Below are 23,467 nucleotides of genomic sequence, written 5' to 3'. Positions count from 1 at the left end.
AGGCTCATAGATCCAGCCTGCTGGTAAGAAAGGTGTCGGAAGAGATGACTGCATCAGGTCATATTAACATCGATTTCAAATGGAAAGGATCAGGTACCACACCTGGGATTTCTAGGGTGGTGAAACCACCAATGGCCAAGGGATGAATTTACAAAACAGCCCCCGGTGACACATGTGTACGTGTGTCTGCGTGTACCTGGATGAATGTGGGCGCATGTACTTGTGTGTGCGTATGCACGCCTTGGCCTCTGGTTGTTTCACGTTTTTGTATTTGCTGAGCACTTATGTCTAGGGTTTGTGCTGAGTATCTTACTAGGCTGTCTCTTTAAGCCTCCCACCAACCTTTCTGGGTGGGTGGCATGAAGCCCATTTGACAGATAAGGAAACTGAGGTTTGAGATTAAATATCTCCCTGGAGGACCCAGGCGGGGAGAAGCAGCGTCAGTCTTTCTTGTCCCTAAGGTGGCCCGGTGGCCCCTTTGCTGTGCCCACCTTGCTCTCTCCTGAGCTCCTTCAGGGTGGGCTGTCTCCTGCCTGTCTGGGATGTCCCTAGCACCTGCCTGGGACTCCACAAGGGAGGGTGGGGAAGCCCTACATTGGCAGTTAACGTCCATTGGAACTGCTGGCATTTGTAAAGCAGCCTCGGAGCAGGGTTTCCCCGGGGGAATTCCATTCCCACCCTTGGACTTCCGTCTCTACGCCCTCTCCCTGCATGCACATCCCTCCTGGGGCTCCGCTTTCCTGGGGTGGCAGCTCCCTGCCCAGGCCCCTCCCACCCACCTCACCCTGGTCCCCCAGCCATGCCTGCCCCACGCCTGGATCTCACCAAGCGCTGCTGCATTTGCTTTCTGTGCTCCTCCTGGGTTAAAATACAGCGATATTGGTGTAGGTGGACCCCCAGGCAGCTTTCTTCCTTTTGAATTTTAGGCTTTTTATTTATTTATGTATGTATTTATTTTTAAAAAAGATTTTATTGGGGAATTGGAGGAGGGGAACAGTGTTGGGGAATTGAGGAAGGGGAACAGCCAAGTTGTTGTCCCTGAATCTTAGTTGTGGAGGGTGCAGCTAGCTCAGCTCCAAGTCCAGTCGCACTGCTCAGCTCAAGGTGCTGTGTTACAATTTTAGTTGCGGGTGGGCGAAGCCACCATCCCATGCGGGAGTCAAACCAGCAGCCTCATAGTTAAGAGTGCACGCTCTATCCCCTGAGCCACCCAGGCGGCAGCTCAGCTCAAGGTGCCAAGTTCAATCTTAGTTGTGGGTGGGCGTAGCCACCGTCCCATGTGGGAGTCAAACTGGCAGCCTTGTTGTTAACAGTGCACGCTCTATCCTCTGAGCCACCCAGGAGGCAGTTCAACTCAAGGTGCCGAGTTCAGTCTTAGTTGTGGGCGGGTGTAGCCCACCATTGAACAGGCAATCTTGTTAGGAGCACGTGCTCTCACCAGCTGAGCCATCCTGCCACCTGTTGGCAGCTCAGTGGCAGCTCAGCTTGGGCGCAGTGTCACTGGCCCATGTGGGAATCAAACCGGCGACCCTGTTGCTCAGAGCTCGCACTCTTGAGCTAACTCTTAACCCACTGAGCCACTTGCCAGCTCTCGGCTTTTTATTTTTTAAGGCCTTTCAAAGTTTTCCTGGGGAGCTTTCAGGCAGCCACATCCAGCACACCCCCAGGACTCTCTTCACTTTCTCTCTTACTTTTTAAATGGAATTCATTGAAATTCAGGTGGGGGAACTCAAAAGCAGCCAGGAACGGGTACAGAGGAACTCTGCTGTCACTCTCATCCCTTAAGCCTGGAGGGGAGCAGGGCCCATGTGCCAGGGGCCCTACCTTCCGGAAAGGTCTGGCGCAGGGCCAGGCTTCAGGGGAAAGGTGGGCTGAGGATCAGGGCTCTCAGATTTGGGAAACAAGGACTAGAGGAGAAGAACTGGTTAAGAGAGAGGAATCGGGGTCACGTGGGGCCGTCGGTTCTGGCCTCTGTCACCCTCCTTTTCTAGGCATCCCGTTTTGCTTCCTGGATGAAAATGTCACCTGCATTTCCGCAAAGTACTGAAAGTGCTTTTACCTTTTCTTGGAAAGAGCGAGGGAGAAACCAGAGAGGATGTGACTGTAAACCTCCTGACCTGGCGTTGGTTTTGCCCGTCTCAGCCTTTTGGGAATAACATTCACAGGATTGGGTTGAATTCAAATTGTCCCTTTTTTCTTTCTTTCTTTTTTACTGTTGATGTTTTTATTATATTACAAATATAAGGAGACACGGAGGATCCCCAAATATTACCCGTTTGCCTAGTTAGCAAGCAGGTATTTGGGAAGCAAAAGGAGAGACACCCTGTAATTTTGCAGGGGTCCCATAGGCGCGCGTGTGAACGTCAAGTATCGTATTTTTCCGTGTATAGTGCACTCCCATGTATAATGTGCACCCACGTTTTTGGCCCAAACTTTCAGGGAAACAACCTTTCGTTTTAATTTTTTAATTCAAATTTTTATTTGTTTACATTTAGGCACTTGTTTTTTTGTGTGTGCTATAAAGGAATTTTAGCACTTATTTTTTAACATATTATGGTACAAGGAATTTTATGTCACAAATAATTACAAAACACAAGAACAGATACAAGGTACAAGAAATTTTATGTACCAGTAACAAGTTTATGATATTTACACATCCTAGGCCAAGAACTCTTCATCGTTGCAAGTTTGTTGTAAGTTCAACAAAACCGATTATCGTATTCCAGGGAATTACTTTGCATACGGTATCATTATTGATTTCTAGAATTACACTTTTAACTCATAATCATAAGTAAAAAATTGAAAACATTTATATGATATGGAATTAGTACTACCCGTGTATAATGCGCATCCTTATTTTTCCCTCACAAATTTGGGCAAAAAGGTGCGCATTATACACGGCAAAATACGGTAATTTACCTGTCTGTCAGAGCTTAGCAGGGGTGAGGGGAGGGGCTGCTAGCCCCCAGGTTCTCTAAATACATATTTATGCCTCTGTTTCTCTTTTATATTTCCTCCTTCTCCTTGAATGGCCATTTCACATGCGTCGTCTCCTCTGCTAGTTCTCAGAGGATGTTCTCAGCCCGGCTAATAAAAGCTGTAACACTCATGGGATGGATTCAAAGTAACGTTTGGTTAAAGTCACAGGGGAGTGCCAGGCACCACGAATATGTTGAGTAGTTCCCGCCCGTCAGGGTGTTTTCTCGTGAGCACAACTCTGCAGAAATGGGGATGAAAGTCCGAATGTACCCGCCAGGGTGTCAGGGAAAACACAGTCACACCTAATGGCACAGGTGACGCGAACTGGTTTGGAGAGTTCATGTGTTCATTTTTCCTCTTCTGTTCTCATCAGGAGACACTGAGGGTCCCCACACAGGCCGGCTCAGGACACGGACGAAATTGGACAGGGGTCCCCTAGGATGGGGGTACGGGGCTGGCCAGGCCCTTCATGCTGACTGAAGCCCCTTTTTCCTCTGCCGCAGTGGGGGGAGGGGGGCACAGATGTCACTGGGCCTCTCTTGTCTCCCATTGCCCCAATCTCAGTGGTCCCCTAAAATCTCTCCGGATGTGGCCCTATAGACACCCCTGCTCTCCAAGTGACCCCATCACTTCTCTGCCACCAACAAACCAACGACCAGCACATCCCTAATCCAGAATACCGGGTTGGCTTTAGGGGGCTTGGCAGTTTGGGGTGGGGAGCATATGCAGAACTACCCCTTTCGGGGACTTTCCTCCTGGTGGAATTTAACGATATTCCTGAGGTTTCTCACCCATATTTCGGTAGCCTTTGGGCAGCTGACTTGTCTTCCTGAAGCTTAATCCTAACAGACAGTGATGAGAAGACCCAGCGGGAGGTGGGCTTCTGGGGGTGCAGGCAGGCAGACCCTCGCCAGCGGGATGGTCGCCCAGTGGGTCGGGCGGCTGTGGCCATGCTGGGCACTCAGGCCGTGGCTGAGCGCTCGCTCCTACCGCGTTGGTCTGTGGGGACCCGACCAGAGGGAGTAGCGGGGGCTGGAAGGAGGGGGTCCCTGCAGGAGTGTGGGCTGGGTCCAAGGCAGAGCCGGGTGTGTCCCTTGTCAGGGGTTGGGGGGCTGGTGTGGAGGGTGGCCTGGTCATCTTCTGACAGAGAGGCTGTGGTCATGGGGTTGTCCGATGGCCCAAAGCTGGTGAGAGCGATGACGGAGGTACAGGATGGAGAACGGAAGCCCGGCTGAGAGCCGGCAGGACCCGGACGCTTCTGTGATCGGCTTTCTGGCCACACAACACAGATACCTGGTCCGAGCAAGGGGCGTGTGGGCCCTGGGACTGCCAGGATGCCCGGGACTCAGGTCTGTTTTTTTCTGGCTTCCTGGGGTCCCTTTGTGGAAAGGAAGGAAGGGAGGGTGCATGCAGACATCAGGCCGACACCCCCTGCCTGCTCTGAGCTCTGTCCTCAGAGGGGCTAGGTCATGCGCCCCTTGCGCCCCTTGCGCCCCTTTCCTCGGCCTGGCATCCCTGTCAGCAGCCCAGGGAGGGGCCGGTGAGGAGACCACATTTCCTGGGCGTCTGCTCCTGCCCCGTTCCTCCAAACTCTGGCTCACCAAGGCTTGAGTGAGCCTCTCTCACTGGAAGTGGGTCAGTGGGGGATGGATAAATAAACCAGGCCAGCCAGACAGCGGAATACTACTCAGCACCAAAGAGAAAGGTGCTGCCAATCCATGAAAAGACACAGGGACCTTAAATGCACATGACTAGGTGAGAGAAGCCAGTCTGAAAAGGCCACATGCTGTGTGATTCCAGCTAGGTGGCATTCTGGAAAAGGCAAAACTACTGAGACAGTAAAAGGATCAGGGGCTGTCCAGGTGGAGGAGGGAGGGGTGGACGGGCGGAGCACAGAGCCTTCTAGGGCAGCGAAAATACTGTGTGAAAATTATAATGGTGGGTACGTGTCCTTTTATACATCTGTCCAAACCCACAGAATGTACAGCTCCACGAGGGGACCTGATGTAAACTATGGATTCTGGGTGACAGTGACATGTCCATTAATTGTACTAAATGGACCACCCGGTGGGGGCGGAGGACGGGGGTCGATGGGAAACCTTTGTACCTTCCTCTCAGGTTTGTTGTGAACCTGCTGCTCTAAAAATAGCCCGAGAAGCGAACGGGAGGACAGAAGTGTTCCCTCCTTAGGGAGAACGTGTGCTGAAATGAAACGCTGCTCTCTTGGCTTCCTCTCGGCGTTTGGCTGTTCTCGCGCGTCTTTAATGCCTGTGACACTGTCCCCAGCGACGCTGACCCAGGCAGCCCCGGTCACAGGGTCTGTGCATCCGGAGCAGGGTCGCTGGCTGTGTCTGCGGCTGCAGGTGATCAGAATTCCACACAGCAAAGCCTGACGTCCTCGCGTGGGCTGCTCTCCCGCCACGGTCCCTGGTGACCTAGCTTGCTTCTGCGGCATCCGTGGGGGCCAGCACTAGGGACGGTGGCTGATGGTCACATCCGTCTTCTCCCTCCCTCTGCAGGCTGCCACCTGGAGAGAGTGCATTTTTTTAGAAAAGGCCTGGAGAGCCGCCTGTACCTGCCTCCTTTATGAAATGGCTCTTACTGTGGCCATGACCGGAAGGAAGCAGACGGCCGTGAACGGCAGTCACCGTGGCTGGAGGGCGTCCTTGGGCCCCTGCTGTCTACTTAGGTCACATCCGTCCCGGGCAGGGTCTGGGCTCCTGCCTGCCCGTTTGCGGGAGCTGCAGACTCTGGCTGCGTTTCCTCCGTGACACCAATTTGTTGCTGAGTCTTTTGTGTTCTAATATGCATTTTCATCAACTGTTTTGCATTGATTTGAGCCTGACTTCTGTGTGGCTTTTTTTTTTTTAACAAGAATCACAGAGCTCATCTCCTAATTGCAATTTACGTAGCGTGTGTGCAGACAGTGTCTGATTTAACCGTCATCACTCTGTCTACTGAGAATTAAAGCTCCGTGTGATGGGAGAAGGGGCTAAAGTTCAGAGAGGTCTAGGGACTTTCTCAAAGCCACACAGCAAGTGGCAGGCAGTGCCAAGCCTGGGTGCAATCCCCATGAGAAAGTGACACCCAAGGGGCACGGGCCCCTTATCTGTCGTGGTGGGATGGCAGCTGGCCGAGCAGAACAGGATGGAATTCGAGGAAATGGACACGTGTAGTCATCAATCCCGGGGCAACTCTGAGCCCAGCAGGGTGACCCTGCCATGGGCGTTTGGGCATCGGAAGCCATGGTCGTGGCCACAGCTGCAGAACCACCTCTGCCTCCGAACATCCTGCCTTCCCTGAGACCTCACCTGCTTGCAGACACCTGACTTCTGCCTTCTGAATTTTGAATGTCACACAAGGACAGCTGCTGGGCTGGATCTTCTGGTCTTGGCTTTCAGACTGTGGCATGGAATAAGCTGTGGTCAGGACTGGCAGGGGGTGGAATGGAGCCCGGTGCTGGCCAGGGTTCTTTTCCTCTCCAAGCTCCCAGGCTGACAGCGAGAGGGTAGAAAGTCCTGACCGAGTCCTAAGGAAGCAAGAGCCTGTTTCCTGTGGCTCCCTCTTGGGGGTGCAGAGACCTCTCTTGGAAGCCCCGTAGGAGACTTTTCCTAACATCACACGTACCTCCTCAGCCAGTGTCGGGCTGGGCGAATGGGCTGCCTTACCTGAGAGCTGCAGGCTCCCTCCACAAGGTGAGATCCTGTTGGAAAGTGTGCCAGGCAGGCAGCCCCGGTGTCCACTCCACTCGGATCATCCACAAAACTCATAACATGGAAAGGCAAAAATGCAGTCTCAGATCTCCATCCTGGAAGGCTTGCTGTGAGGCCGACGTGAGATGGGGGCTGGTCAGGTGCTCTGTCCACTGTAACTCGCTGGACACTGCTAGCAATTATGGTCCCTGTGTGCCAACAGGGGCGCCTCTGACTTCTGAGTTCACAGCAGAGGAGCCTGCCTCCCACCTCTCGGGTCCCAGGTTCGTCATTAAGTCCCTGTGTTTTAAATGCCCTTTCCTTGGGCTGAGTGTGGGCGGGAGATGAGGCTCAGTGACTTCCTTCCAGTTAACCGAGCTACTTAGAAAATGCCCATCAGGGTGCCCCTTAAGGGGTGGGGGCCAAGTCCAGGATGGACAGGGTCCCTGGCCTGGGGATTCACTGGGCAATGGAGCAGGCGGGATTTGCACAGATGGAGAGACAGAGCGAGAAGGTCTGTGAATGCACGGCACCCTACACCCGCCTGAGCCGCCGGACTGAGGCTGGGCCACCGGCCCTGAGGCTGGCATTGCCTGCTGCTCCGTGGAGCCTTGGAACCTGCCCACCCCAAACTGGGGGAGGTCCAGTGGTTCGCTCAGCGAATGAAATGCTTCCCAGGGTTCTCACACACGCTAGACACACTAGCCGATGACACCGACTCGCCTAGCTGAAAGACTGCGCTCCCTTCCCGTCTGTTACAATTCCCAGTAGAATGGACGCTGTCTGGGGCCGTTTTGTTGGTCTTGTTCAGTGGTGGGTCCCTAGAGAGAGAGCTGAGCTCGCCGTCTGTGCTCAGGTACTTGTAGGAAGGAAAGGATAGATCCTCCGGGTCATTCATGGGAGAGCCCGGTCTGCCCGCCAGGGAGCCTTTGAGACCTGCAGGACGCTTGCCGACTTTCCTTTTTAGCAGAGCGAGCCAGAGGCAGGCGGAGGGCCCTGGCCAGACAGGAGACCTGAGCCAGAACTCAGTAGCCTTCGGATCTCTCTGGAGCTGGCTTTCCTTTACTGCAAGCGGATCGCCAAGGCGAGTCTCTCGTTGATCCCCGAGGGAAAGTTCCCCGCCCACAGAAGAGTATTTTCAGTTACTTGTGATTTCAGAATTAGTCGTTAATTTACTGGAGGTATAAACCCAAGCACCTAGCTTTCGCAAAGCTTGGAAATGTGATTTACAGCCGTCATGTTTATGAACCTGGTTGACGAGGTGGCCCTCTGAGAGTGGGCCGTTGGTGATGGTGGGATCTCGTTTACAAACTCAGACTCCCTTAAATTCTAACAAAGTTCTGCTTTGTATTTAAGCTTTCTTATATGTCTAATTACACTGCAAATGGGGTGGGAGGGTGTCTTATGTTCTCTGAAACATTCTACAAATGTTTTCCATTTCCTTAAAATTATCTTATGCTTTCAGTGTAAGATCTTATGTCTAAATCTGGTTCCGTTGCGTATTTTGACAGTAACAAGGTTAACTTGTTAGGCAGTCCTCAGTACCGAGGATAAACAGGTACAGCGTGTGAAACCTCATTTCCTGATTAACGTCCAGTCCTAGTTAGGCGGCTTTGGTTTCTTTCTTCACCTCTGTCTTTAGGTTTACGCTTCCCTGGGGTGACAGCACATTGACTGAGCAAGGAGTCATGTTTTCCCCGGGACCCCGCCTGCAGGGGGCGCTCTCTGCAGCTCAGGCCGGTTCCTAATTCAGAGGCCTGGGGCCTGCAGCCGCCAGCCTGGGATCCTGAGTTCTTCTATGAGCAGTTTGTAAGGAAGTTTATAGCTGACTTTCTCCGCCCTCCATTGCTTGGTAGCGTTTTGCATCCCTGTGGCTCTCCTAAGACATTTAAATTACCTCCAGGTTGGCTCTGAAGACACTTTATGGCCATTTCAGCAGATCCTTCACACCTGTCTGTGTGACACCTTGTCATTTCTGTGGCCCTGGAATTCTGCGTTCTGGCGCCTCTCTGCCTGGGCCTCACCTTGAAATCTGCCTCTCCCATCTCGGCGTCGCCCCTTGGATGCAGCAGTGATGTGGTGCTTACTTGCTTGATTCTGGATTTTCTTTTTAAATAAAATCGGAGCTTATAAACGTGAGGTGATTTAAAGAAGGCTGGCAAGTGAGTAACCTCGGGGTATGAGATCCTGTCGTCGGTTAAGGTGTTCTGTGAGTAGTTGAAGGTGAAGAGTGGGCTGAAGCCCGCGGGGCTGCCTCCCTGCACGCTTCGCAGGGTCCCCGCATCACAGCCTAAGCCCTGGCACCACCCAGCCCTGACGCTGGGTGCAGGGAGCACACGGACTCCTCCACGGGGGTGCCTGCTGTTTGGCTGTACCCCCAGCCTGCCACCTACACACAGAACTCCTCAGGTGCAGTTTCAGTCATCATCTGGAAAAAGCTTTTCTTTTGAGCTGTGTGGACACCTGCCCGTCCCGTCCACCCCACCCCGGGGTTGGTGGTGATACATTCGGTGATCGTAGTAAGGCTTTGGGGTGCTGTCTGTGCTGTGACTTCCCTGTCACACAGGGCCGGTGATGCTCTGGGCCCAACCACTCCAGCTGGCGGTGTTGTCATGGGCTGAGCTGTGTCCTGGCGAAGCTCGTGTGTTGATGTCCTTACCCTCAGTGCCTCAGAATGTGACAGTGTGTCTCTTTGCAGATAGGGTCTTTACAGAGGCGATCTAGTTACAATGAAGTCACTAGGGTGGGGCCCTAACCCGGTGTGACTGCTGTTCTTATAAAAAGGGGAGATTTGGAAACAGGCACGGGGAGAATGTTACGTGCACATGTGCACATGATGATGGCCTCTATGCCAGGGAGAGCGTGGAGCAGGTCCCTCCCTGCAGCCTGAAAAGGAAGCAGCCCTCTCGACACCGCAATCTTGGACTTCCAGCCTCCAGAGCTGAGAGTCGGTAAATGTCTGTTGCTTTGTTTTGGCAGCCTTAGCAAACTAACACAGGTGCTGAGGGGCCCCCAAAAGGATGGAGTGCTCCAGGGGGAGAGCTCACAGAGGGACGCAGTGGCGTCCAGGACACCGAGAGCCAGCCGGGCGGGGACTCCTGTTCTGACTGCCACGCTGGTGCCCTCTGCCCTTGGTGGGTATTTCCTAGGCTCGGGCTTCTCCTGCTGTGATGGTGATCCCAGTGCCTCCTCTCTGTGGGGTCAGGAGGTGTTGGAATGTGTGGCTACAGGTCCAGCCTGGGATACGGACTAGCTCTGCCGTCAGCGGATGAACCTGGGAAACCAGTATCTCCTTCCAGCAGTAAGTTCCCCTCTGACTTGGGGTCGCCGGGCAGCGGTGTTGGGCCGGGCGCAGGATTCTGGGCCAGGGGAGTAGCTCCCAGCCGGCTCCCGTGAGAGTCACCGCCTTTTGGGTCCAGCCTCTCGCATGAGTTGAGTCTTTCCCGACGGAAGGGCCTGGCTTTGGCACTGGCTTTGGCATGGCCACGGCTCAGATGTCCGGTCTTGGCTTTACCTGGAGGCGTCTGCCTCTCTGGGCTCCTGACAAGGTAACCGTGAGACGGGTTTTATTCTCCCCTTTTTCTAGTACTTTCCTGATAACCAGGTTCGGTTCTCCTGACTTTTTGAAGGTGGTAAGGAAGGACGAGCAGTGCCACTTTTGTTTGAATTGGTGCCCGCCTTTGACAGGGGTGTCACTCCCCCTCCCGACTGGCGCTGTAATCTAAAAGGCATTTTGTTATTTCTCAGGTGCGCTGCCTAGGACTCCATGTGGGAGGCTGGATGGCTTTCTCTGGGTCTTGCTTTTCCCTGTCACCTTTAAGAGCTAATAGCCTTAATGGCTTGATAAAAACGCTAGGAAAACGACTTAATGACTATAGATTTCCTTGCAATTTGCATTTGTTACGTGAACATTCTAGTAAGGACTGAAAGCAGGAAGTATAAAATTGGATTGATGAAGTCATTTTCCTGATAAAAGCAAGACTCTTCCATTCAGGGTGGAGTGCACTGTTCCATTAACTGGCCTTTTCACTCATGGTACCTTCGTGAATGTTGGTGGTCCATCCAGCCTTTCTGTGGGGACAGCTTGCGGGGGGTGTGTCATGCCGTCACCTTGTTCTATTCAGAGACACTGGATTCCAGCCAGTGACTGGGGTGCACACATCATGTGTGTGAGCTGTGACATGAAAACAGCGGGTTTGTTTGCTAAGTTAGTGAACGGGCTCATAGATGCAGCCCCCGCAGGGTGTTGTTAGAGGCTGAACTGTGTCCCCCCTAAATTACTATGTTGGAGCCCTAACCCGCAGCACCTCAAGAGGAGGCTCGGACAAGAACTGAGGACAGGCTGATGGTTTCGGGCCCAGAGCTGTGGATGCGTCCGTCTCATCATCAGGAAACCCTTGTCAGGGGGACTGGACAAGTCTCTCCTTCCATCTGTGGTCAATGAGTCTTGGCTGTTGGCAGCTTAGCCCTGTGGGGTGGCAGCTTCCGGGGGCTCAGACCCATCACTTGATTGAGAGAGGAGGTGATCCCCCACCTTGACAGCAAAAAGCACAGCGTTCCAGGAGACCTCACGGACCCGAGCTCCATCTGTAGGTTCAGCTCACTGACCTCAGGGGACCGGCACCCACACAGTGCCGAGGGCAGGGTCCCCTCGCTGATGAGTGTGGGTGTGGGCCCTGATGGCTGATGGATGGGACACCCGGCACCAGCATGTGGCACTCAGGCCCTGTACCCCGGCTTCGTGTTGACCTTTGAATACAGCTAATGTCACTGTCTCCGCTGGTTGCCAAGGCAGCTTGTGTGGCCTGTTATTTCTGTTTCAGGTACTCGCATACCTGTGCCTTTTTGCATGTCAGCTATAAACACCAGCCGGGTTCTCCGGCACAGAAGCCCCCTTCCCTGGAGGGAGAATTCTGTTTCTGGAAGGAGCCACGCAGGTCCTGGTTGGCAGCCCTGTCTGCAGAGGGCCGGTGTGTTTGGCTGGGGGCAGCGGTCCTGGGCCTCCCCACTGATTCAGGACTGGAGATGGGGTGTAGGGCCCGGGCTTGGAAGGGGCTGCTTTCCTCCTGTTCCTGAGATGCACTGAGTCACCCCGCAGCCGGGTGCTGGCGGCCTGCGGCAGCTTCCTGGAGGTGTCGGGAATGTCAGTCAAAGCCTTGCTTTGTTCTCTGAGGACACAGGGGTTGAAGGCTGGGCTCAGGGCCCAGAGCCTCTCAGCGACGAGCAAAGACAAACTGCCCCTTCTCTCTCAGAGCAAATTCCAGCTAGCCAAGAAGCAGATCTAGAATGTTCTCCAGTTGCCTACCGCTACTTAAAAAACAACACCCAACCTTAGGGACTTAAAGCAGAGCCATTTCCTTACTTGTGATTCTGTGGGTCTGGCTGGGGCAGGGGTGAGCTGGCGCGAGTCTAGGAGTCCCCGTGTCTGCACGTGCTGCCTGGGGCTCCTCAGAACACGGCGGGCCCAGGGGCGGTGGGCTTCAGACATGGGGCTGATCCCGGGAGGTGTGGACGGGAGCCGTGGCTCTCTGAAGGCACAGACGTTTCACGGCGTGATTTCTGCCACGTTCTGTTGGTCAGCACGAGCCGCCAGCCCAGCCCAGATTCTAGGAGCTAAGACTCCACCTCTTGCTGGAAGGAGTTTGCAGAGTTTATGGCCACCGTGACTCCATCACAAGATACATACGCTGGTGTCTGTTTAACTGGAAAGTGGGAGGCAGCTGTAAGGTTGTGGTGTGATGGTGTCCCCTGAAGTTAGCCAGCGGTTAGAATCCTGCCGCCATCACCAATGGCTCTGTGACCTTGGGTGGCCTTTGAAGCTCCCTGTGCCTTTGCTTCCACGGGAGGGCTGTCAGATGGGACAGTTCCTGTCTCCACTGGTTGCTGCCTAGATGGACTAACACGTGGAAAGCACATGGCCCTCAGTTAGTGTTGGGGATGGCTGACGGGAGACGCCTGCTGCTGAGATGGAGCCAGAGAGCTTGGCCTGGCTGCCGGCGGTGCCCTTCCCTGAGAAGTGGTGACTGCTGTGACCTGGAGCCGTAACGGCCGCTGAAGGGCTTTGAGCCTGATGTCGCCAGACGTACATTGTGGAGGCACCGGAGTGGATGTGGGCAGGATGGTGAGTGGCCGCGCCAGCAGCCCCAGGCCAGAGCACTGCCCACGGGGAGGTGGGGGGACGTGGCGGGACTTGAGAGTGACTGGGGAGGCGAAGTCGGCTGGGGACAGCTAGGATATGGGGGTTTGGCATGGCAAGGCTGATGCCTTAATTCCTGACTGGGCAAATGGGTGGTGTGAGGGCCTGGAGGGCTTGAGACGTGAGCCTTCAGGTGGGCCTGCCGGTTCCACGATGCTGCTATAGAGACGAGCGTGCCGGGTCCGAGAGGAAGAGCAGATTTTAGTCCCAGCAGCACGGCGGGCAGAGCAGCGGCACTGAACCCAGGCTCCCACAGCACGTGGGGACACAGAGGGCTGGCCACGCGGTGCAGCACACACAGCAGCTGTACTGTCGGAGGGAGATGCTGAGCTTACGGAGACCGAGTCTTCCATGGGGCAGTAAGCGTGCCGGCCCTCGGCTCCTGAGGGAAACCCTGCATCTCCTGTTTTGGGTCGAATTGGGTCCCCCCAAGACATGCTGAAGTCCTAACCCCCATACCTGTGCATGTGACCTTATTTGGAAACAGGGTCTTTGCAGCTGATCGAGAAAAGATGAGGTCATAGGGTGGGTCCCATCCAGTGTGACCGGGGTCCTTAGGAAACGGGGGTATGTGGGCACAGACACGGGGGGAAGAGGATGTGAAGACACGGAGAAGATGGCCGTCTGCAAGCCGAGGAGCCCCCGAGGCTGCCCAGCAGAGGCCTGAAGTCAGGCCTGGAACCGATACTCTCACAGCTCGCAGGAGGAACCTGCCGACACCTCGATTCGGGGCTTCCAGCCTCCAGCCCTGGGAGGGCGTGAACATCTGTGTGTGGGATCTGGTTATGGCAGCCCCAGGAGACAAGTACGTCTTGAAGACTGTTTGCTGTATGAACTTTAGTCGGGGGCAAGGCGACTCCTTGCCTCTCCTCACTGGATGTGCAGAAACTCGGGGCACCCCAGGAGAACCATCTCCCAGCACACGGATGGGCGTGGGGAGCCGTGATAGGACCCGGGGGGGGGGAGGAGTGGTTCCTTTTGTCTGAAGGAAGGTTGTCCATGGGCGGGAGAGGCCTTGACCCTCCAGCAAAGCGGCAGAACCAGCCGCAGTACTGGGGGACACCTGGGGGAGTTGCTGAGGGGTCCCTGCCCCTGGTGGGAGGCTGCACCACACCCATGATGCTAAGCCCAGGCGGCACATTGGAGCCCTGGGGGTAGATTTCTTTCTAAAATCCCAGTTCTTCCTCATCCTCGCCCCACCAGAGGCTCTGGTTCAGCCGATCTGAATCTGGTGGGCCTAAGTCTGAGCCTTTTAAAGCTCCCGGGTGGGTCTGACGGGGTCCACGTTTGAGGACCAGGCGTAGGCACCGCACAGCCGAGCCTCCCGCTCTGCACCAGTTGCACTCATTCGGAGGCGACCGGAAGCTGCCCCAGACGGCAGCATCACAGCATGTCACGTCTCATCTGGGCACCGTCTCTTGGCTTCCTAGGACGGCTGCCAGGGCTTTCCTCTTGCCTGTGGCCCCTCAGGCCACTTCCGTCTGACACTGACGCCTTTCCTTGCCTTTTGGTGGGCTGAGCTAAGGTCTCGTCGTGGTCATTCTCGTGAGGCTCTGCATTGTGATTGTCGTTCTTCAAGCCCACGTGCTGCTTGCTAGCGGATGGCGTCTTTTCACTGAGGGTGATGGTGTGCCAGGTGGGTGCCCTTCCCTCCAGGAGCTCACGTCCTAATAAGGAAACCCGGATGACGGAGCATGGCCATTTTCCCCGCATGCAGAGTGTGTAGAGATTGGTTATTTGTGCAAGAGTAAGGTGTCCCCCAGGCGGCCACCCTACCTGATGCATCTCGGGGCAAGCCCACTGCTGGGTCTCCCTCCCCCAGTAGGTGCGTCAGTGTCTCTCAAACGTCATCACACGAGAGAGAGACCTGGGGAGTTAGTTTTGGGGTGTGGCCTGAGAGCCTTCACTTTTTGGGAGCACCCCCCACCCCCTGCCCTATACACCAGCTCCCTGCCCAGGTCATCCTGGTACAGGCGCTCTGCGTCCCACACGTGGAAATACCAACACCGTGTTTAAAATAAGTTTGAATCTGTGCTCACTTTCGGGCGGAAGTCATGTCTTCCTTTCCTCAGTTGCGTCTAAGGATGCTTGTTGGTAAATCCCTCCCTGCGTTTCCTGTTCCTCGTTTCCAGAGCTTATTGCATGTGAACCGTCCTTGGACTGATCCTGGTGTATTGTTCCCAGTTTATCTCTTCTCTCCTGGTTTCCATCGCTTTTGCTTTTCTGTCCTGATGTCTGGGAGATCCCCTCAATTTTATTTTCCTGCAAACATACTTTTATTTAGCTCGGGGCAGGGCAGTCTTCGGCTGTTTTCATTGATGGGCTCTGGTGTCGTGATGGGGGTGGGGGGTTGGAGGGGCGGGGTTAGGACTTGCAGGCTGCTGGGCATCCCATGGGGACCAAGGGGGTTTGGGCCATCTTACTGGGGTCCCCGACACCCGGGGTCTGTGTATCTCTTCTCCCGGTTGGTCAGGTTCCCTGGAGACCTCCTGAGTTCCTGGTCCAAATGAAGAGAAGGGGCCGGGACAGGGACAGAAGTCCCCCTGCCCACAGTATGGACTCGGACTCCACCTCTGTGTTACCTGTGTGGCCCCCACATCCCCACGTGCAGGTCGCACTCCAGAATGGCACCTTCCTCTTTTATGCGACAGAGACCAGGACAGTCATCCACTGTCATGTGGCAGGACTGGACCTGGGAACCCACTGTGACCTGGGCACACTCTGAACCCGTCTTCCTGCCTGCGACCCGTTGCCAGGAACCTGTGATTCAATTCCTGAGCCTTTCTGGAATTTTCTGCTGTACAGCGGCCAGCTCGTCTGGTCTGCCCCGGAAGGAGTGTGCTCGCTAACCTGCCTTGTCTCCTTGGTTTTCCTTTTTCTGTTTGTCCTTGCGTTCAGGTGTGTTAAAAAGGAAACCCCTTTGCTGCCTTTCTCTGTGGGATTTCAGGAGGGGGCAGGGACTTGGCCTGTCTGCCATGTGGAGGTGGGAGGTGGCTTTGTAACGAAAGACACGCTAGACGCCCAGGGCGGGACTGTGTCTGGGGCTCTGCGTCTCGTGATTTTCTGAGTCCTCTGCCGGGGCGCCTGGAGACGGTGCCAAGCCCGTTGGGTTGTGGTTCCAGCACTTTCTAAGGCTTTGAGTTCCTGGGCTGAAATTAATTTGATCCACGTAGGTGTGTGGGCTGGGCCGTGTGGTGTATTTATGGGGATTGACACGCTTTCCCAGACCTGCCATCTGTAGGTGTTTTCTAGAAGCCTTATCTACTTTAATTAGGAACCGGACAATGTTGTCTTTGTTTGTTTTGCAACATGGACTTGAGCTTGGCCTTGTAGGAAGCTCGTTAGACGCTTAGATAAGGAATTTTGTGTTTTCTCACTGTTTCTTCTGCTCCTATGCTGGAAGGAAAAGCTATTTTAACTGCCCAGACCATAAATTCACAAAGCTCGTCACCCCCTCCACTTTTCTGCGTGGAAACCGCTTCCTCTGTTTTTTCCTTCCACCTCGTATCTGCTGATAAAAAAGGGCCAGCAGGTGGAGTCCGCTTAAATAAAGAAACGTGCGGAGTCCGTGCTGTGTGGCTTGTTAGAGATACCAAGGGCTTGGTGGGTGCCAGGAGACCTGGTCCTGGAGACCAGGATGTTGGCTTCTGGGAAACTTCTTTTCTGCAAGTGCAAAACGGAAATAATGACACTTGTCTCCAGAATGCCCAGTCATTCCCAGATGGCAGGCAGGTTGCAGGCAGGGATGTTGACCTTTAGCTCTGGGGCCATCCTGGGCTGCGGGGCCCCGAACTGGCCAGCAGAGATTTGCGACAACTGGACCTTCAGAAGCTGTCTTCAAGAGGTGGTCTGCCATTTATCGAGACCTGCAATTTCCCTCAGTAATGATTCGTTATTTTCAGTGTGGAGGTCTTTCACATACAGATTTCCTCCTAAGCATATCCTATTTTTTGTTGCTACTGTAGATGGTATCGGTTTTTGTGTTTTTTTATAAAGGTTTTATTGGAGAATTGGGGAAAGGGGAACAGACAAGTTGCTGTCCTTTTGTTCTTCAGTCTAGTTGTGGAGGATGTTGCTTCACTGGCCCAAGTTGGCACCATCATTGCGCTCTTCCCAGGTGAGGCAGATCAGTCGCCGGTTTCTGGACGGCTGCTCCCAGCGTCTGCTGGCCGCTTACGCTGGCTGCTGGCTACACACGGTAGCCCATGGCAACCCACTGCAGCAGGGGCTACAGCCTATGTCGTCGCCGGTAACTCATGGCAGCCCAGCTCCAGGTTGAGCTGTTGTTCAGCATCTTAGCTGTGGAGGGCAGTGTCACTGGCCCTCATATGTGGGATCCGAACCGGGGCCCTCGGGTGTCCCAAGCCAGCTCCCAACCAACTCGCCACTCGGCTGGCCCTAGATGGTATTGTTTTTAAATTTCCATTTCCAATTGTTTGTTGCAACTGGATTAGAAACACAGGAATTGTTTTTATTGTATATTCATCTTGCGTCCTCTGGTCTTGCTAAAGTCAGTTGTTACTTCTAGTAATTTCAGAGTCACGTGGATCCTTTAACATCGTCAAATGATCCTCAGATGCCATGTGACCCTGTTGTGACAGCTGGGTGCTTCTAGAACAGGGGTTGCAAAGGAAATGCCGTGTCCTGTGCACCAGGGAGCGGTGTGCCCTGGTGCAAGGGAGGGCTCCCTGCGTTCGCGCTGCCTGAGAAGCAGTCCCGCGTGACCTGCCTCTTACCTAGGCACTTCCCCGCTCACATTCTTTCCACGCCCAGGAGTCCTGTATGTCCATCCGTCCATCTGTCTGTCTGTGCAGCACTGGAGGAGGTGGAAGAGTTGTCCTCCAGCTGAGGTCAGCAGAGGATGAAAGGAAGATGGCTTCCTCCCGGTGGTCACAGGAGATGGTCTGTGAACGTGGCCTGAGCTTGGTCCTGAGAACTGGGTGGGGATGGGTGGTTGGGTCAGCCAGGGGGAAGGCCTTCCAGGGGGGCTGTTCATGGAGAAGCGGTCTCTGCTCCAGAGAGAAAGCTAGAAGACAGTGTGAGAGATGTCACCAGTGCTCAGCCTGGCTGAGCGTTTGTACCACCTGGGGGGCATTTGCGCGTGAGTGACTCCTGGATCCCAGGCCAGCCTCCTGAGCTCACATCTCAGGTGGGCCTGGGGACACCCAGACAGACTGAGTCTACACTCGGTCCGACGAAGTCCAAGGAGGGAGCCCCTGGCCTACGGGATCTCGCTGGGGGGTCTGCGCAGGCCACACAGCTGTGAGTCAGGACCGACTTCCTGGCTTGGTGTGTGGACGTCATTCTCTGTGCTGTGTGGGGGACACTGGAGGTTGCTGGGCTGGGCTGTTGGGCAGCCTGGTATCCTTGGGATATGATTCAGGAAGGACAAACGTGTGGACCTGGGGGACACCCCCAGAGGGAGCCTGCAAAAGCATCTCCCTCTAGGCGGCTGGCTTGATAATTAAAAAATTTTAAACTCCCCAGAGGGGAGGGGTGTTTTTTCAAGACCCTTTTTAGGAAAACAAGAGATGAACATTGAAGTGATGGTTGATGGGGAGCGGTTCTCACAACCATTGGAATAATAGGAATTAGGGGAAATCCAACCTCAGCTTAAGCACTGTCATTATGTCTGATAGCAGGACTGGGGTAGCCGCGGTCCCACCCAGGGTGTGGTCAGGGGTGTCCCCAAGTGAGGCACCTACAGACGGGGCCTTGGCACCTGGGCAGAGTGTCTGCCCCCACCCCCACCCCACAGGGCCTGACACTTGGGAGCGGCACAGAATGCTGTTGAGAGCCCCAGCGCTTGATTTGACATTTTGAAAGCATTTTCATCACTGATACTTCGTCTGCCCGGACGTCTCAGAGCTCTGTAACCTCGTGTGACGCGCCCGGTTCCCAGACTCAGCCATTTGACTTAGCCGCTGGTCACCCCTGGTTTAGAAGGTGCGTCAGCCCTTCGAAAGCCCCTGGAGACGGCGGCTGCCTGAGCTGGAGCAGCCTTAGGTAGGTGACCCTGCTGCCACCCCTCAGCGCGGCCCTCGGCGCCCTGGAGAAGCCACGGCTGGTGGTGTCAGGAACACCCCACCTCCTCCTCCTCCGCGGGCGCAGGGGCATTGTGTCTGTTCAATATTGGAAAGACTCCGAACCCCCGCCCCCTGCACCCCTCGTACTGGATCTAAGAGCTTGCGCGTCCTTGTTGGTGTTTTCTCTGGGCTGGTGTCGCCTCCCACGGGCGCCCAGGAAGCTCTTGCTGCCTTGCGGCTAGCTGCGCTTCCCCGGTCGTCCAGCAGGAGGCGTGAGGGGAGGAGGCATCGTGGGCCTGGACCCACGCCCCTCCCCTGCATTCACAGCCAAGGTCAGAACTCAGCAGAGGGACCCCAGCTACCCGCGGGGGGCTGGGACGTGCACCCCACTGTCCGGACGGCGATAACCAGCGGGGCCAGGGAGCCCTGTTTTACTTCACATAAATGCATGTTATTCTTTGTTACAGTCTAACATTAATTTCGGGAACAGAGGGAAGGGCTACCAGCAGGGAAGTCTAGCTGCCAGGAGTCTGAAAGGGCAGGGGTTTGGGTTCTTTCCATGGCCTTCTAGAAGGAAGCAGCCTTGACAAGACCTCGGCGTTGCCCTGGGTAACTCATGTCGGACTTCTGCCCTCCAGAACTGTAGGGGGATGCGTTTCTGTTGCTGTAACCCCTGAGTCGGGGGTAATTGATTACAGCAGCGCCAAGAGGACATTTACGGGGCGTCCGGGAGCCTTGCTCTGAGGGATCTTACAGGAAGGTATCGCCTCTTGGGGTTTTCTTCCAGAAGTTGGCGGTTTTGCTTTTTCACATTGAAGTCCCTGTGCGTCTGGCACAGATTTATGGGTACAGGGCGATGTGGGCTCGATTTCTTATACCCTCCATAGGAGAGCCCGCTGTGTCAGCGTCCTGTACTGGCTGGTGCATTCCCCTCGGATGCCCACGTTTACGGCCTGTCCCAGGGGTCTCTGCTCTTTCCATCGATCTGCTGGCCGGTCTTTGTATTAATAACACGCTGCCTCCATATTATAACTGTTTATAAAGTGCTGGCATTTGGCAGAGAGATTCTCCTGTTTCCAAAGGTGCCCTGGTGACAGCTGGCTCTTTCCCTCTCCTGGGAACACTGAGAGCTGAGTGTCGAGTTCCCGGAACATTCCCACCAGGGTCTTCATTGGCAGTCCACGTCAAATTTGTTATTTTGTGGCGATTTTCCGTCTTTAAGATACTAAAGCCTAACGTGTGAACATAGTATCTCTCTCCATCTATCTGGGTCTTCCTTCGTTTCTTTTTATTTTTTTAAAAAAGTAAAGCTATGCTTATTTTCTCCATAAAGGTCGAGCACATATTTCTAAATTTCTAAAATTTCTAAAAATTTCTAAACATTTAGAGCACATATGTCTAAATGTTTTAGACATTTTTTTCCCCTTAGCAATCTTTGGTTATTGTTGGCGCTGCAATGACATTATTTAAAATGTTTTTCAATTGTTTATTGCCAATGTAACAATTCGGCAAACTTTTGTGTAGTCCTTTCTTACCTAGCATTTTGCAGGGCGTTTTCACTAGTTGAAATAATTTATCTCTAGATTCTCTTGGCCCTTCCCTGCAGAAAAGCATATTATCTGAAAAATAATTATTTTTCCTCCTTTCCTTTTAATCCTTAAGCAGTTCACTCATCTGTTTGCTCATTTATTTATTATATTGTTTGCTGTAGGATTTGGATAGATGCCTTGTTCAAGGTAAGGAAATTCTCTTTTATTTTTAGTTTTACATGAGTTTTGGTCCTGATTTGGGGTCCTTGTTCCTTGATGTCCACTCCGGGACGGTCCCGGGTCTGGGCCCCCAGTCTCTGACTGGCACAGGAACCTGTGGACTCAGGTTTGAGAGGTGCGGAGAGGGGCAGCCCCTTCTGTGTCTCTAGGTCGTCTCCCAGGGAGCCTTTCACTGTGGGTGAAGCTCATATTAGTCTCTGCAAAAATGTTGGCTGGTTGGCCAAGCGTGTCATGAGGTCAGGAGTCGGGTGCACACTGGTCGGTGAGAGCCTCTCAAATGATACTCCAGGAAACTCAGACGCCAGCCCAGGCAGAGGTGGCGCTTGCCCCGAATCCGGCATCGCCCTGCTCTCTGGCATGTGCTCTGACCCCCGATCTCCCCACTGGACCCTGACTCAGCTCCCAGAAGGCTGGTGCCTTTCTCCAGTCCAGCCATCAGGTATCTGGGGCGCTGTGTTGGAAGGCTTGGTGTCGCAGACACTTCTCGAGCTGCCCACACCCTCGACCAGTGCCCGTGACTTCCGGTTCCTTTTTAGTTGTGGCTGTGTTGTGCAGGTGCCGGGAGGACAGACGAGCATTAAAGGAACACCAAGAAGCAAGGCCTGCTTCTCTTCTGCCTTCCCACTGGCCTGCTGTTCCCCAAAACCCCCAAACCTGGTCTCAGCCCCGTGTTTACTGTCGTCTCCTAGACGGCGATTTCCACAGTGGACAGACGCAGCTTCCTCCAGTACTCGTTTCCATCTCACAGGTTCCCGTGGGCCAGCTCCCAATCCTGTGGCCTTGACCCCACTGCCAATGTCAGTACAGACTCCCAGGGCACAGTCCCCTTGGGGGGCTCGCTGCTTTGGTGATGAGCACATTTTTTTTTTTTTTTGCAAAAGAGCAATTATAAAGCTGAGCTGACAGAAACTGCATTTTTGTGATGATCTTCGTAGGCCTTGCAGCTCTCACCTTGATAAAGTCAGCTTCAGACACACGGTTTTGTGTTTGTGTTTATGTGTCTCCTGTCCCAGGTCAGGTTTCATAGGTGGCGAGTCGGAAAATCTACCTAGCTGTCCATCAGACGTACTGTTAGGGGCCCAGTGTGCCAGTTTAAGATTTTACGATTCATCGGAACAATTTCGGGTTTCCTTGGAACACTTTAGCGGCACAATATTGAGTCTCTGTTAATGTTGCTTTTACTGCTGTTAGTTTACCTTTCCTTTCTTATTCATAGGTGTTGTGGAAGGACCCATGAGTCAAAAACACGTTCCAAGAGTCACTGAAATTTACCGGCCTGTTTTTGTTTTTGTTTTAATAAAGATTTTCTTGGGGAATTGGGAGAAGGGGAACAGACAAGTTGCTGTCCTTTTGTTCTTCAGTCTAGTTGTGGAGGACACTTCTTCACTGGCCCGTGTTGGTATTATCACTGCGCTCTTCCCGAGTGAGGCAGTCGCTTGCTGGCCATTGGACGGCCGCTCACGGCGGCTCACACCGGCTGCTGGTCACTCAAACTGGCTGCCAGCCACTCACGGTAGCCCATGGCAACCCACTGCAGCCCCACTGCAGCCTACGCCGTTGCCGGTGACTCCTGGCAGCCCAGCTCCAGGTCGAGCTGTTGTTCACCATCTTAGCTGTAGAGGGCAGTGTCACTGGCCCTCATGTGGGATCCGAACCGGCGGTCCTGCTGCTCAGAACTGGCACTCCAAGCCAACTCTTAATTACCGTGCCAGTCAGCTGGCACCCAGCCTGTGTTTTATAGCGTGAGATTCCCCCACCCCCAATATGTCGTTTGCCTGCGGGTGGTGATAACCGTCCCTCTCTGACCTGGTACTGACTTCCCCCTGGGAAGCCAGGTTTCAGATTGAGTTTTGCACTTTCCTTCCCTGTCTGTGGAGCCTCCCTGCCCCCATTCACGATGGGGTGACAAGGTCAGAGAGCCGACACAGCCCCTTCGTTCCCCACGATGCTGCCTGGGCGCTCAGTGAAGGGTGCCCAGTTCCGTTTGAATTTCAGATGAGTAATTATTGAGTGTATGTCTCATGTACCATTTGGAAAATGCTTAGAGTAAAATGGATTCGTTGTTTATCCGAAATGCAGATGTAACCAGACACCCTCTGTGTTACCTGGCGGGCGGACCCAGGGGTTAATAATTAAGTGTGTTCCTAGGTGTTTGCTTTTCCCAGGGATTTGCTGATCACCTTGCTGAAGCCTCTTGTTAAGGTCAGAACCCTCTCACCCAGGCCTCTGGCCTCGGGCTCGCAGACGGTCCTGGAGAGAGCCAGGCTGTGGGTGATCGCCCGAGAGATGGCACCTCTCAGACCCGTGGGGCCTTCTACCTGACCTTTGTTACAGGTGTCACCCCCATGCCAATGTGAGTGGCAAGCGTGTGTCTTGTGGTGGGGCCACTTGCCGAATGGGAGGTCTGAGGATAGCAGGAGGGGCTGGGGACACAGGGGCCCTTCCTCTTAGGGTTGTCAGTTTTGTTTCCGGAGTTGAGTTTGATTTCAGCCTGGCATAAACATTTTCAAACCACCCCCCCCCCTTTTTCTTCTGCAGAGAAGACCCTAAAGGTTGTGCTCACTTCATAATTCAGAACTATGAGTACACGGCGGGTAACCAGCTGGGGCTGGTGTGTCCAGCCAGAGACGTGTGTGTGGCCTGCAAAGTGACCATTAAAAAACAAGCTCCCAGCTTTTATACACTCCAAATGTTTGCCGAAAATCTACCTCTCTAAACGCAGCAGGTCTGGTCACACAGGCCGTGTCCTGCAGGTCTTGTCACATGGGCTGGTCACAGGGGCCATGTCCTGCAGGTCTGGTCACA

At 54.1% G+C, this 23,467-nt stretch overlaps 1 protein-coding gene across 1 annotated transcript in view; it reads left to right on the top strand.

Annotated features, from left to right (window-relative positions):
• Positions 1-18,854: 18,854 nt before the first annotated feature.
• Positions 18,855-23,467, top strand: part of LOC109389307 (SH3 and multiple ankyrin repeat domains protein 3-like) — a 65,034-nt gene continuing 60,421 nt past the window's right edge. The window contains exon 1 of the mRNA XM_019654722.1: positions 18,855-18,873. The gene's annotated coding sequence lies outside the window, so the exon portion shown is untranslated. The remainder of the gene's footprint in view (positions 18,874-23,467) is intronic.

This window comes from Hipposideros armiger, unplaced genomic scaffold, assembly GCF_001890085.2.
Source record: "Hipposideros armiger isolate ML-2016 unplaced genomic scaffold, ASM189008v1 scaffold_228, whole genome shotgun sequence".
In the NCBI taxonomy this organism is placed as follows: Eukaryota; Metazoa; Chordata; class Mammalia; order Chiroptera; family Hipposideridae; genus Hipposideros; species Hipposideros armiger.
The sequence above is the reverse complement of the archived record's forward strand: the minus strand, read 5'-3'. Positions and strand labels throughout refer to the sequence as shown.